This window comes from Capsicum annuum, chromosome 9 (genome assembly GCF_002878395.1).
Source record: "Capsicum annuum cultivar UCD-10X-F1 chromosome 9, UCD10Xv1.1, whole genome shotgun sequence".
NCBI classification, from domain to species: Eukaryota; Viridiplantae; Streptophyta; class Magnoliopsida; order Solanales; family Solanaceae; genus Capsicum; species Capsicum annuum.
The window spans coordinates 218,914,239-218,922,236 of record NC_061119.1 but is presented as its reverse complement, the minus strand read 5'-3'; positions in this window follow the sequence as shown (position 1 = coordinate 218,922,236).

Genomic DNA, 7,998 nt, shown 5'->3' with positions numbered 1-7,998 from the left:
GAACGGATATGTCTGCTTATTCAACTTTATACAAGTTTAAGTATCTGCTTATTCGTCCGACTTTGGATATGCATAAGTAGACACTTAAATTTGTGAACAAGTTAACACACATACCCTGCATGGCATCCTACGTGGTGATTCGGTTGAGACGCCGTGTAGGACGTACGTCCTACGCATGGTGTCTTATGTGAAAATCCACGTGAGGCGTCATGCAACATGTGTGTGTCTTCTTGTTCAACTTTATACAAGTTTAAGTGTCTACTTATGCACATTCAAAGTTGGAGGATATTAAACAGTACGCTTAATAGATAAATATATCTTTTTACTTGACATCAACTAATATTTATGTCCTTCGACTTTGAATGTATATAAATAGACACTTAAACTTATATAAAGTTGAACGCGTACGCATGCACATTCTACATGGCGTCTTACGTGAAAATTTGCGCAAGACGCCATATAAGCCGTATATCTACTTCTTCAAATAGACACAATACACATCATACATGATAATTCGCATAAGACGCTACACAACACGTGTGTATTTATTTATTCAACTTTACAATCACCTCCCATTAATTATTGTCATTTCTCTTTCTTTAATTTCTTTGTTAAATATGTAATAAATATCACATCATGGTTGTGGGATGGAACGTTACAACCGTTAAATATTGCATAAGACAAAAGGTAATAATAAATTGGTGGACATAAATAGAAATAATTATTAGTTAGGAAGCAACATCATTAAATAGGATAAATATATATTATATTATATTATATTATATTATAAATGATACTAGATTTATTTCGTTCTTTTTGAAATAAAGTTTAATTTATATCACTAGGATATATATTATTTCTTTTCGTATGACATGTTTACGCACAAAATTAATAATTTAATATCAATATTAAAAATTATAGTAATAATAAAATATATGCATAAATATTCACGTTTTGAATTCATTAAGTCATGAGCGATAGCGAAGCAAAGGTGTATTTTGTAAGCAAAGGGACGAAAGTCCGATAAAATATTACAATTTAATTTCTCTTACTTTATGATTTATATTAATGAAAAAATAATTACTTTCTTTGTTAATCTAAAAATATTCAAATATTTTCTTTTTCTTTTTAGAGATCTACATTAATTACATAATATTTACTTTCCTTTTATTTTCGATTTAATAACACAAAGGTCTATGCTATTTATCTCAGCTTTTTTTTGCTTTGACATTTTGCACCTTAAAGTATAGAAAAGGACATAAAGAGTTTTAATCATTTTAATTTTTCTCTTTAGCATCCAATGTACTTTTACAAAGAAACAAAATATAGTCACTAAAGTATAAATGCACTAGTCAAAATTAACAAGTGACAAATCATTTAGGAATCATCATATTCTTCACTCAAATATTTATACACCTGTCAAAAAAAATAAAGAAATAATCATCCCGTACCCTCTCAAACTATGATCAAAGTTGCTACGACACTCTAACTTCACATGGGTCCTATTACCCTCTTGAACTCAATTTTAGCGTATTTTTGTCACCCTTTTGTGCTGATGTGGCTCCTTTGTTACATAAAAGTGGGACCCATGTCAAATGTGTTACGTCAGCTAAAAAGGATGACAAAAATACACTAAAATTGAATTCGGGGGTAATAGAACCCTTGTGAACACTACTGGAAATTATCCCTATGGTCACGGTTGTAAAACCGTTGCAATAGACAACAAAACCGTTGTCATAGCTCTACCACAATGGTTCAGCAATCGTTCTACATGTGGGCGTTGTGATAGGTCTATGGCAACGGTTTACGCGAAGGTTGGCTGAAACAGTCGTCATAGGTGAAGCTATAACAATAGTTAATTTTTGACTTATTGGGACGCCTCTTTTCATCTATTACAACCGTCGTAGCAAATTTGGTCATAGTTCAGGGGATACTATATGTTTTACTCAAAAATAAAAAATATTATCTATTACATTTTAATAGAAAGAAAGGGAGCATTCGACTAACCGGTAAAGCTGTCGTAATGTGATCAGGAGGTCCCGGGTTCAAGTCGTAGAAAAGCCCTTTGAAGAAATATAAAGTGATGCTGCATGCGTACAGTAGACCTTTGTGGTTCTACCTAATCAATTAGATGGTATTAGTCGAATTCCAATGACGGTAATTTTGTCTTTCTCTTTATTACTAGATATTGAAGGTCCGTGCTAGTACGGGTCTAATATATATTATTTTTTAGTCTCAATTTATATGATACAAATAAATTTTTAATAATTAATTATATTTTAAATATTTTTTAGATATTTTAAGTTGTTAGCTATTGTAATTTATAATAGTTTTTTGACATTATAATTTACTATTTTAAGTTGTTAGCCATTATATTTTATAATACTCTCCTTGTCCAAAGTTTTGTAGCATTGATAGTCTAATATTTTTAGAATAATTTAACTTTTTAATTACTGAAATTTATAATACTTTCTCTTCTATTTTAATTTAAGTGACACTGATATAATTTTGAGAGTCAATCAATTATCACGATTCAAGTCCCGAAGTAGACATGTCTTAAATGACTCATAATAACTTATTAGAAGTGATACAATAAAATTACTATAAAAAATAGTTGTAAAAATAAATTAAGCGGGCCTCATATAAGATGTCAAGTTAATTTAAAACATCAATAATTAATTTATCTTTTTTTTTTGTTTATTTTATTTTTTATTAAATATTATTTTAATATTTAGATGACTCATAATAATTAATTAGGGATAAAATAGTAAAATTACGGTTGAAACAACTGAAGCAAACATGTCATAAATATCTATTTTTACTTTTTTTTATTAAATATTATTAATTTTTTAATACGTAAATGACATATAATAATCAATTAGGAAATAACTTATTAGAAGTGGTATAACAAAATTAATATAAAAAAAAGTTGTGAAAATTTTTTATACAAGCCTTATTTAAGATGTCAAATTAATTTAAAACTTGAATAGTTTGTTTATCATTTTTTTTGGTTTATTTTATCTTTTTTATTAAATATTATTAATTTTTTTAATACTTAAATAACTTATAGTAATTGATTAGGGATGAAATAATAAAATTACGGTTGAAGCAACTGAAGCAGACATGTCATAAATGTGTACTTTATTTTTTGTTAAATATTATTAATTTTTAATACTTAAATGACATATAATAATTAATTAGGGGTGCTATAGTAAAATCATGGATTAATACTTAAATGACCTATAGTAATTAATTAGGGATGAAATAGTAAAATTATGGTTGAAGCAGCTGAAGCAAACATGTCATAAATGTCTATTTTATATTTGTGTTAAATATTATTAATTTTTTAATATCTAATTGAAATATAATAATTAATTAGGGGTGATATGGTAAAATCACGGAGGAAGCAGGCATGACGACTGCCTCGTGCTTCCAAGCCTCTTCTATATATTAGAATATATAAAAAATTACTTATATTTTTAAAACATAGTGTCAAAAAGGGCAGTCTGATGCACTAAAACTCCCGCTATGCGCAGGGTCCGGGGAAAGACCCCACAACAATGGTGTATTGTACGCAGTCTTACCTTGCATTTATGTCAGAGGCTGTTTTCAAGGCTTGAACCCGTAACCTTCTGATCACATGACAACAACTTTACCAGTTACTCCAAGGCTCCCCTTCTTTTAAAACATGGTGTTGTATAGTACTATTGGTGTTATTATTTACATCATGGTTTTGTTGTCATATTTATTTCTTAATTATAAATAGACAATGGACTTAGTTGGGTGATTAAGGTTGGGAATATGTTATCAATGTCTGGTAAGTGGTCACTAGTTGTTGTATGGTGAGTGTTGGGAAACGTTAACATCTTGTCTATGACAAAGTCTCAGAGGCGGAATCAGGAATTTAGCGAAGAGAGCATAAATTTTTTTTTGTAGTTGCGTTAAGGGTGTGCAGAATTAAATACACATTCATAATAGCTAACGTTTATCCTATATACACAATATAATTTTCCGACGAAGGGTGTAATATAAGTGGCTCCGGTGCTCCGCCCATGCAAAAGACTATGGAGGGGTCGGGATGGTCCAGATCAGAATCATGATCAAACATGACGTTTACTTGGTGAGTTTAGATAAAAAAAAATAAAGTCACGTCCTTACTATAAATTATAGTTTTTGTCACGATGGCTTACGTATTGGATCCTAACAAGTGGTATCGATGTCAAAGTGACGTATTCGACTCCCAAGACCACCATATACATATTTTCATAAGGCATGTGTATGTGTTAGTGGGATTATTGCGTAACATCAATATCCGGCCTATGATAAGATCCACGAGGGGTCTGAAATGGCCCGAGTCATAGTCATTATCGAGCCCGGCGCCTGCTTGGTAGATCATAGATGTACTTTTTTTTTTCTTATAAAATAAAGTTATGCCCTTACTATAGCTATAACAAACTTTTGATATGATGATAAGCATTCGATCTTAATAGTGGGTTTTAATTTAATATCACCTTATTATTGCATTCAGCTGCAAATATTTTAACTTGTTGATATTTGTATTAATAATTTTATTGATTTCTGTATTCTTTGTTTAATTAGGGAAGACTTATTTAACTCAAAATATCCTTTAATTGATCAGGGAAGCGCTTGTTTAATTTTGGGAAAACATTTCACACTGCTGAAATAGTTTCTTAGGACAGTGCCTAGCACTATTCAAGTATAATCAATATATTAACTTGTTAAAAAGTAGTTAGATTACTGTTATAGTTGTCATATTGATTATAGTATTATCATTGAGATAGTAATAATACTATACACTGTTATTTTTACTACTAAAAATTTGGCTATTAGCTACCAAGGTTAGCATTTAGCAAGGAACAAATTGTATGTAACTATTGCAAGGGACTTCGCAACATATATATAGTCCCTTGCACAAGTCAAATATTTAATCCAGTCCAAAGTTATTAAGGGAGGCATACATTTATCCGTGTAGTTTAGGGTCTAAAGTAAGTTATGCAGACAAATTTAAGGGTGAAATGATGTATTTTCTCTTAAATTTATTATATTCAAGGATGATACATTAAAATTTTCATTCTATTTGGACTAGAGCTCTAGTCCTTCGGGACATTAGTTTAGTGAATCCACGCCAGCCAGTGTTCGTACCCTTGGCAAGGTACTGAATACTCATCCAACTGGGGTTACAGATTGAACCCCAATTTGCTCAGATTAGGCTATGTCGGTTATTATTAGCTCCCACAATCCTCTGATCATGTTTCAGTTTATGTTTCAACTCAGATTTGCATGGCCACGTATTCCGTTATTCAAACTTCCATCCAATACATGGTTATACCTGGTCTTGCATTCAGTTTACATGTTCATGCATTCACGTTCAGATTACACTAGATAGTTGTCCATCTCGCATACGATGTACATTCAAAGTACTGATCGCATACTTATCTACGCTATATTATCTCCTAATAAAGTTCGGACGTGCAGTACCCGGATCACACGTATAGCATTCCCGTACTACTCAGCAACAGTTTTGATGAGTCCCCATCATTTGAGAACTAGGTATCAGTTATTTATTGTTTAGTCTACTTTATTTTAGTCAGTTGGAGTAGTTGGAGACTTGTCCCAAAAACTCATTATGATTTAGAGGCTTTCAGACATATGTTTGGATTTTCAGCATGTTGGGTTGTCAGACAGTTCTACTTTCAGTTGTGGTTGATATTCAGTATTTCATTATTTTTATTCCCATCAGTTATTTCTTTTTTTTTTTGTTTCCCAAGGTATCCCCACAGCTGACAGCCGTGAGACTAATCCTCCATTCCTCGGTCAGCGCATTTTGCGGTAGGAAACTGGCCACATAGTTTGCTCCATTATTTATTTCAATTTAGCTTCGGCTCAGAATTTTGCTATTTCTTTTGTATTCTTAGAGTTATGCCAGGCCATGGGTTAGCTTGAGGTCATTTGTGACTCTAAGCACTATGTTGCGACTAGGGGCAGTCTCAGGTCGTGACACTCCCTCGATCACATATTAGCTGATCATTTTCCTTTCTACATGCATGTTAAGAAATTATATATAAGAATGCAATTTTACTAATTCACCCCTTAAAAATTTCTTGAAAACTTTTCAAACAAGTGTGAACACTTTAAAAAAGAATGCAAGGGTAATAAATTAATACTTTCTTGATTTAGTAAGGTGACGAACTAATATAAGACAACTATTTTTAGTAAGATAATGACCTACTAATATGGGGCGGAGGGAGTATTCTTTACTTTGTTACTTCCTCCGTTCCCAAACAAATGGTGTTTTTAGCTTAGATGTACCTCTCAAGAAATTAAAGAGTGTTTTTACTACTTCATCCGTCTCAAATTATATGGCGTGTTTGTTAAATATTTTATTTCAAAATATTTGGCATGTTTAAAAATCCAAGAGATTAATCATTTTTTCTTTTCAACTATATCCATATTAATTGAAGAAGATTTATCTAATCAAAGATTAAATAAGTCATATTAGTCAATTTGCACCCCATTAATTTCACCTTAAAAGTTGTGTAAAAAAAAAATATGCCAAGTAATTTGAGACAAAAAAATCCATAATTAATTGTCTTGATGAAAGAAATAACTTTTTAATGATGTAAAACCTCATATATTAAAACAAGGGTAATTTTAAAAGTATAAGATGATCAAGTCCTTGTGGAATTCCTAAAACACCACTTATTTGAGATAAAATAAAAAAGCTAAAATATCACTTAGTATTTAGGAACGAGAGAGTATATATATATATATGTAACAATTTCAACCTCTCAAAATTAAAGAATAATTACTTACTTTTTCTGTCCAATAATAATTATCCATTATTAACTTGACATATAAATAAAAAAATAAATAATATAGAGATAGTTTTAGAAATTATACTTTGAATATAATTAATTTATTGATTTAAAAAATGCATTGCGTGATGAATAATATTTAAATTATGGATAAAATGGATTAATTATTTATTATTTTTTTAAAATTAGACAAGTGTTATTAAACATCTATTTTTAATATAATGGATAATTCAAGTATTTTTAATAACTTCAACTAATGTGAAACACAGAAATATTGTATTTTGTCCGTAATTGAAAATTTAACAATTATGGATTTGTGGTTTTGAGCATATTGGGAACCGTGCCACCTCTAATTCCCCTGACTCAAAAATTCACATTTCTAAAAAATTTAGAATCTTTGAAAATATTTTTGTGCTTTGCTTCAAATTCTCAATGCTTAAAATAAAATATAGTGAAACCCAATTTTTTTTCATTTTCAATATTTGTTGAATGTATTGTTATTTTCATATGCATAGAGGAAGACTTACCTATGTTACTTTTGTTAATTACATAATTTATTTTGTCATCGATGTAACTTATTTCACGAGGTTGAATAAGCTTGTCGTTCCGTTATATTTCTATTGATTGTAGTATATTGAGATTGTCCTAATAAAATATTAAAAAATGTCTCCTATATTTGCTAATTAATAGTTGCTTAAATTTAGTGATTGTAATATTTTAATATTCGATATTGATATTATTTTTTATGCTTAAATTAATTCTTACAAATTGTTGAATTGCTAGATGCACCGATATACTAGTTAACAATTAGTATTATTTTCTAAAAAATATTTTTTCACTCACCAATCAAATACTAGAAAATATTTTTCTAAAAAATATTTTCTATTAATCAACCAAACACCAGAAAATATTTCACTCAACAACCACGACCATCACCACCACCAACAAACCCAGTGTATTCTCATAAAGTGAGGTATCGGGAGGGTAAAATGTACGCAGTCCACACCGCTACCTCCAAAGAAGTAAAGAGGGTGTTTCCGATAGACCCCAGCTCAGGATAGAGAATAGTACACAAGGTCATAGTGAAACATGAAGCAGGATGTATGACATAACAGAAATACGGAGTAAGAAGTACTAAAATAGATATGAGAGAAATACAAAA